General features: G+C 37.9%; 1 pseudogene; it reads right to left on the bottom strand.

Annotated features, from left to right (window-relative positions):
* Positions 1–6,604: 6,604 nt before the first annotated feature.
* Positions 6,605–7,545, bottom strand: LOC100959811 (annotated as a pseudogene).
* Between the last annotated feature and the right edge of the window lie 604 nt (positions 7,546–8,149).

Below are 8,149 nucleotides of genomic sequence, written 5' to 3'. Positions count from 1 at the left end.
TGTTTTGGAAAAGGTTGAGTAGTATAGGTACTAGTTCCTCTTTAAAGGTTTGGTAGAATTCTGACTTGAAGCCATCTGGTCCTGGGCTTTTCTTTTTAGGGAGATTTTGTATAGTTGATGCTATTTCAGAGCTTGATATAGGCCTGTTCAGCATTTCCACTGCATTCTGGCTAAGTCTTGGGAGATGACGTGCTTCCAAGTATTGGTCAATTTCCTCCAGATTGTTCAATGACTATCTTCTTCTGGCTTGAAATGTTTTGGCTGAGACATGTGCAGTCATTCTGATACTTCTCCCTTTGTAGATGATGCTTTTCTTACATGTGACTGCTTGCAGAATTTTCTCCTTCATCTTAACTTTGGGAAAGTTAATCACAATGTGTTTAGGAGATGCTTATTTGGATTGAGTCTTGCTGGGCTTCTGAAACTGTCTGCTATCTGAAGTTCTGTATCTCTTGCAATGTTTGGGAAATTCTCCTGCAGAATCTCTTGGAGTAGAGCATCTGTAACTTTAGCACCATCCTCTTCACCTTCAAGAATTCCTATAAGATGAATGTTTGATCTTTTGGAGTGATCCTACAACTCTCTCGGGGAATGATCAGTTTTTGCTATTTGTCTTCCTCTTTGAGTATTTGAGAATGTTCAAAAGCTTTGTCTTCAGTTTCAGAGTTCTTTTCTTTTGCCTAGTCAGCTCTATTACTGAGGGATTCTACTGTATTTTGGAGCTCCTCAACTTTTTTATTTCCTTGAGCTTTTGGTATCTCTTTTCTCATTATGTCCTTATCTTTGGTGACTTGGGCTTTGAATTCATTAATTTCTTGAGACAACTTTAGAACTACTCTTTGGAATTCAATTTCCATCTTTTCTTCCATCCTATTTATCTTATTTGAAATCCATAGTCTGAATTTGTTTTCTGACGTTGCTGCCATTTGTCTATGCATGGCATCTTTAATTGTATCTCCTTTGTCATTTCTTGTGGGGGTTGATCTACTCTGGTTATTCATGTTGCGAGAGTTCTTCTGTTGGGTCTGCACCATGTTTATTTTCTACCATTTGGTTATTGGAACTGGTAGGGTGAGCTTGAATTAGGGTTCCCAAGTAGTAGAGATAGCCCCTTACCAAAGCGTTAGTCTTTGTAATTGTGGCTTGTCTCCTACAACCTTACAAAGGCTATTTTTAGATTTTGGCCAGAGACTCTGAGGACCTACTTGGTGAGATAGTGCAAGCTAGCTCTGTTTTGATATCAGCCAACCTGATATGAAAACCTACCCTATTCTTAGAAACCATAGTATTAGGTTTAAATATCAACTGTGAAGAGATATGAACAGCTGTGGTGCCCAGCCCCCACCCTTCAGTTCTTTTCCGCTTCAGAACTTTGAAGGTCAACTTCAGAATGTCCCCAAGTGGACGGCCCCCCCCCACAAGTTCCAATTAAATTGTCTCAGGCAGTGCAAACCCTGCTCAACAGAGAGGGATTCAAGGATCTCCAACAAAATAATTGGAGCCCAGGATCCACACCCTAGGCTGCCAGACTCAGTCCACACTGTTGTCTGCTTCTTTGCTCACAGGCTCAGTTGGAGCCAGGGGCCACACCCACACCCACCTGTGTCAGTCCACCCCCATCTTGCCTTTGCTTGCCAGACCAGTTGGGGTCAGGGGACCATGCCCCTACCTGCCAGTCTCAGTCCACTGCCTGGCAAGCCTCTGTTTGCAGGCTCTTTAGAGTCAGTGTACCGCATCTTGCCCACAGGTCTCAGTTCTCACCTGGTAAGCCTCTGCTTACCAATCCTGCTGACGTCAGGGGACCATGTCCCAGCCTTCAGGTCCTGGTTCACACCCAGTAAGCCACTGCTTGAGGGTTCTGTTGGAATCAGGGGACCACTCCCTTGTTCTCAGGTCTCAGTCCTCACCTAGCAAGCCTCTGCTTGCGGGCTCAGTACGGGCTAAGGACCAGCCCTGTCTGCTAAACTTAGTCCACATAGGGGAACCATTCTCCCACTGTGGATGCAGTCAGAGCCAGGGGTTCTGCACCTCGTCCCGCCAGACACAGCCTGAACTGAGGGTCAACACCATCACTGGCTGGGCATAGTCATAACCAGGGGACTGCTCCTCCTCCTGCCGAGTGTCCCTTTCTTCCCACACCCTCTTTTTTCCCCATTAGTCACAGATTTCGTCCTGATGGTTAGCTGTCCACACTATGCCCAGATCTCTCAGGACAAGACCAAACACTCTGTGCTCTGCAGGGAGCAGAACTTCAGACTGCCTTGCAAGGGGAAAGGGTGGACTGGGAGTTTGGACTTGTGGGGGAAAATATCTGTTCAATTTTATGCCTGGTGGGATGGTGTCTAGGTTCATAAGTGAGAATTCCCTGGAGAAAGAGACCTGGAGTTTAGCAGCTCTCTCCAGCGAGGTAAAATGAGAGGTCTTTTATTCCCTGATCATTCTCACATAGCCTGTGGTAGGCCTTCTACTTGGGGGAAGGTTCTCCCATCCTCTAGTTGATAGGCTTTGTACATATAATTTATTTTCTTGAATGTTCTTCCTTGGAGTTACAGCTTGCCAAACTTCTTTCTTGGCTCAGCTCCCCACCTTTGGCTTCATAGAGTCCAATTCCATCCAGTTTTTCTTCCTCTGCTCAGGAACCTCTGCTGAGGGTTGCTATCAGTCAGCCATCTTCCCAGAATTCCTATTTGTTAATTTTAAAATTAACTTACCTCTTTTTTTTGTTTTTTTGGCCGGGGCTGGGTTTGAACCCGCTACGTCCAGTATATGGGGTTGACGTCCTAATCCTTGAGCCACAGGTGCCGCCCAGTTGAGTAACCTTTTAATGAATGTTGTGTCTGCTTTTTGTTAGAAGGTATTGATCCTCTACATGGGTATCAGTCATTTGTGACCTTAAGGACATACTGATTTGGATTAGTTAGGAAAATGTAGATTTGCAGCAATAAGTGATTGAAAAGCAAGAAAGTATTTGGGGGGCATGTTGCTGTAGCCAGGTGTGGGTATTCTACTGCATTTTTCCATATTTTAAATTAGCTCATTCTTGGCATCAAACAATGGCTTTAAAATGTCATCTACTGAAAGCTCAGATCAATTCTACCTGTAGTTCTTTTGGTGCTACCCCTAAGTGATATCAATTAGGTGAGGCTGAAATACTAATGTGAGTGTGACACACCATGATTCTCAAAGTCAGTGAACCTTTCACAGTATTCTAAAATTAACAGGTCTATAACAACTGCATATTCTTCAAATGATTTGCATATATCATCCTGCTCATCAATGACCTTTGCTAACCGAGGAAAATATTCATCTAAAATTCCTTTTCAGGAAGAAGTGTTTTGAAAAAAGGTAGTTTATCTTGATATGTTTGAAATTTTTGTCACATATCACCCATAGCTTAGTTTTACCCTGGAAAGAAATATTTGAGTTATTTTGATTTGATATGATATTACACAGAAATCCTGCACTCCTCTAGAAATCTTCAACAATTCACAATGCTGATTCTGTTTTTTGTAAAATTTAACTATCTCAAAGAGATGTAATTTTGACTAACACTGGTCTCTGGGATAGGCAGTGCACTTTAGAATGATATGGCAAATCCACACCGAATACCACCTCATTGTTCAACTTCAGCATGTTATGAAATTTATGATACTGTGTTGCATTTACATGAATATAGTTAACAATATTTATAACTTGTTGCTAAATGTTGCTTAAAATAGTAGCTTTAGCACAGAGTTTTTTGCTGACGCAGGATACAATGAAAAGAAATGAGAGCCTCTACATCTGTTATTACTTCTTTTATTTGTGCAATAAACCCTTCATGTTTTCTTCTCATGGAATGTGCACTATCTATACATTCATTTGCTAAATTTACCAAATTCAGTCCAACTTCATGACACTTATCTTGAAAATTGTTGAAGATATCTATTCCCCATGTTTTCTTTGCAAGAGTGCCCAAAGTGAGTAACTCTTGGTTGCAAAAAAATTCTTCCGTTATGAATGAATTGAAATATAAAACCTGTGCTGGGTCAGTAGTGTTAGTTGATTCATCCAAAGCAATTGAACAATATATGTTTTCCTTTTGAAGTATTGCATGATGTTATTTGGTTAAGATGAAGTCTAATTCATACTGCTGATCAGTTATAGTTCTCTTTGAAAGAGGCAGTAGGTTGTACTTTTGAATGTTATTGGGGTCTAAGCATCCTACAACTTTGAAAACACATTCTTTCATAATTTCTACATCACTGAATGGCTTTCCTTTTTTTATTGAATATATAAGCTACTTTAGAAGTTGCTTTAGTGGAATTATTGCCAGTTCTTATTGCTGCTTGGAAGAAGTGTCTGTGCTTTTACTTTTCATATTTTAATTTCTGCAGTACAACCTTTCATGCCTTTCCCTCTAATTTAAAATATTTGTGGTTCTTATGAATGTTATTGTGCTGATGAGCATTGAATTTCTTTAATGTTGATATTGCAGTATTACAAAGCAAGCCAATCATATTATTTTTAGCATAAACAAGGTAATGTTTCAATCCCCAATTCTTTTTACAAAAATCTGTTTTCTTCCTTCAGGGTTCTCTTGATCTTCTCTGACGTGGATTTTAAATAGACAAAATTTAAAAATACTGTTGAGTTCTACAGTTATTCACAAATTGCTCTTTAAACAGAAATACAGTGCACCATTGTCAAAAGTTGATAAAATACTGGTATATTCAACTCCTTTAAACTCTCCCCAGCTAGCCTTGTATGGTAGTGGTGCCAATCAGGTATGGTAAGTTAGAACTAAATCATGAGTATAGTAGTCATCAATTTATCCCTGTATGGTCTGCTAATGTTCTAATTGTGCTGGTCACTATGGGAGGATTATTTTATTGAAAGTTTTTTTTTTTTTTTGTATTTTAAATAAGTTCATTTTAAAAATAAAATGAAAATATGAAAGGACTTTATTTTTTAAAAATAAAGGATCTGTTCTATAAAATTTGGATTTAGTCAAAGGACCTAGAAGACCACATGTGGCCTTAAGGCTATAGGTTACCTACCCATGCACCAGGTCTCCACCACCCCTCTCCCCAATCAGGATCAGCTGTCCACCAGAAGGAACTTCTCCTGATGGTGAAAAGATAAGCAAGAGGATTTTGACATCCCTAACCAACACCTATAGTCATCACCCCTGTGGTCTCCTGCTGTCCTAACCAGCATTCAACTCTACTGAGGTAGTTATATAGAGTCCACATAGCTATGCTCTCCCAGAGGAGCCACCCATGAAAAGAATATCAGTGGTATGTCAGAAAAAGAATTCAAAATTATTATCTTTTTTTTTCTTTCTATAAAGTTTTATTTTTCTGTTATGAATAGTCACCTTTTTTGGTTTTTCAAACTGATTTTTATAAATTCCATAATTTTTATATGCCTGCCTAGGATCCATAAAATAAAAGTATAATTCCTCGCTAAAAGAAACAAAAGCATCAGAAAGGCTCTGACGGTTTTATATTTTTAGAAATAAGAACAAATACCCTTTTATTAACTAGATAGTAGCTTGCTAAAATTTTTATAGAATTTTTAATGATTTATGGTGTTCCATGATGAGGCAGAATTCTATCAAATTACTAGTCTTCCAAAAGGTTATACCATGTATAATACTTAAGTATAACAGAAGTTTTGTTTCAAGGGCAGAATCAGGTTGAATGTGGCTTTTTTTTAAGCTAAAATTTATGCTTTATGCATATTTGTAAAACACTGATATCTTAGTCCCATTGCCTTTACTGTTTGATTATACTTATTGAAAAGTATATTCACTGGCTTGGTGCCTGTGGCTCAAGTGGCTAAAGCGCCAGCCACATACACCTAAGGTGGTGGGTTTGAATCCAGCCTGGGCCTGCCAAAATAACAATGACGGCTGCAACCAAAAAATAGCCAGGCATTGTGGTAGGTGCCTGTGGTCCCAGCTACTTGGGAGGCTGAGGCAGGAGACTTGCTTGAGCCCAGGAGTTGGAGGTTGCTGTGAGCTGTGATGCCATAGCACTCTACCCAGGGGGATAGTTTGAGGCCCTGTCTCAGAAAAAAAAAGAAAGAAAGAAAGAAAGAAAAGTAAAATCACACATTAAATGATGAAACATAGGTTTTAGTAAAAAAAAAAAAAAAAAAAAAAAACAAAAGCTTAAGACTTCACGGAATAGAAATATTATGTAACCAGATTGACTACATTGGAACCTTTTCTGGTGATGAAAGCATGGAGTCACAATCTAAAAGAAGGTATGTGGAATTGTTAGATATTTTAGTTTTTGTCATCTACCTACTATTATAGCTTCTTCAGCTAGGTAAAGTATATTAATATGAATACTTTGAAAACTATAATTTTTTTAAATGGCACTTACACAAAAAGATCATATACCACTAGGTAGGATGTTTGAACAACTAGTATGTAATATTTTATTTTAAAACTTTGATTTTTTGGCCAGCATAAATTGCCTTTATTATTTTTCCAGTTCTAGTAAGATTTCATTTGAGATTTCAAATGAAGTGAATATAAAGTTTGACAGTGTAGTAACTCTGGATTTCAAGTTATTTAGGATGAAAATGGAAATGTGAAGTTTACTTAAGAAAATTAATTTTCTTCTTCTGTAATATCTGACTCTTTATCTTCATTATCATCTCCTGCTTGTTGATCCTTTTTTAGTTGACAATTAGATACCTGTCCTGTCCCCGATACACACTTAGCTGATAGTGATCTCTGAAGAGGCAACTTTGAATTTGCTCTTACATCAAAATGAGATTAATAATCTAGTGGATACAGAGAATATTGGAAATCTCTAAATCTTTATTCTCATTAATCTTCTGTATGTTATGGTAGGCAGCAGTGTAGACCTCTAAAGCTTTGCTGTGAAATAACATTTCAATTATGATAAATTCTGAAAATACATTCTTTATATCCCTTATTTTCTGCTTTTCAAAATTATCAATAGTTTCCTCTAGATGATGAGTTGTTTGGGTGGCATCTATTGTAGCTCTATGCAATTCAATTTCTGCCTGTGAAATAACAGATGGGTTTTGCTGTCATGTTCTTTCTGAGTTAACTCTTTCTAGATTCCTTACTGTTAATGTTGCTTTGAGATCATCCTGTTTCATTTTTCACAGTGGCTCCATAAGCTTTCAAAGATTCCACTACTTTGGCTTCAAGTCTTTAACCTCTGCTTGTCAATAATCCTGAAGTTTGGCAAATTCATCTGCAAAATTTTTCAATCCCTCCTTTATATTGTGGGTCTCTGTAGATGCATACACATTAATTTCATTCACTAAAAGTTCTGCTCTGTATTGTAGCCTGGCAATTTTCCACACATGGGCAGCAAAGATTTGGCACAGCTCTCAAAATGCTTCTCCACATTTGTGACAGCATCTTGTAGTTGTTTGGTTTGAACATCCAGTTTTCTAGATATGCCACACCATCTTGCCTCACACATGGCTGGGGATCCTGGGCTGGGGCTCAACAGCTGGTGCTCCCAGAATTATTATTTTAATGAGATACAAGAAAATACAGACAGAAAGTTCAATTAAATTAGAAATTTAACAAAGAGATAGATTTCATAAAAAAGAATGAAGAGCCAAATAGAAAACATGCAGATGAATAATTCAATGAGTAAAATAAAAAATATAGTAGAAAGTATCAATAGCAAGCTAGATCAAGCAGAAGAAGGAAATCTGAGTTGAATATTATTTGAAGTTATCAAGTTAGAGAAATGAAAATGAAAAAAAGAATGAAGAAAGCCTACAAGACTTATGGGACAACATTCAGTGCACAAATATTTGTATTATGGTAACTCTAGAAGACATGGGGAAAGGCATAGAAGACCTGTTTCATGAAATCCTACCTGACAACTTCTCAAGTCTTAGTTAAGAAGTGGACATCCAGATCTAGGACACTTAAACATTCCCAAGTAGATTCAACCCCCAAATTTCCTACCTGAGGAAAGTTGTAGTCAAAAGCAAAGAAAAAGAGAATTCTAAAAGGAGAAGAGAAAGCATCAAGTCACATATCAGGAATCCCCATTTAACTAACAGCAGAATTGTCAGCAGAAGCCTTAATAGTCCAAACAGAATATGTTGATTCTGCTCATGAAAGAAAAAAGCCGACAGCCAAGAATACAGAGCAAAG

Source organism: Otolemur garnettii, unplaced genomic scaffold (assembly GCF_000181295.1).
Source record: "Otolemur garnettii isolate 467f Iridium unplaced genomic scaffold, OtoGar3 scaffold00006, whole genome shotgun sequence".
NCBI classification, from domain to species: domain Eukaryota; kingdom Metazoa; phylum Chordata; class Mammalia; order Primates; family Galagidae; genus Otolemur; species Otolemur garnettii.
The sequence above is the reverse complement of the archived record's forward strand: the minus strand, read 5'-3'. Positions and strand labels throughout refer to the sequence as shown.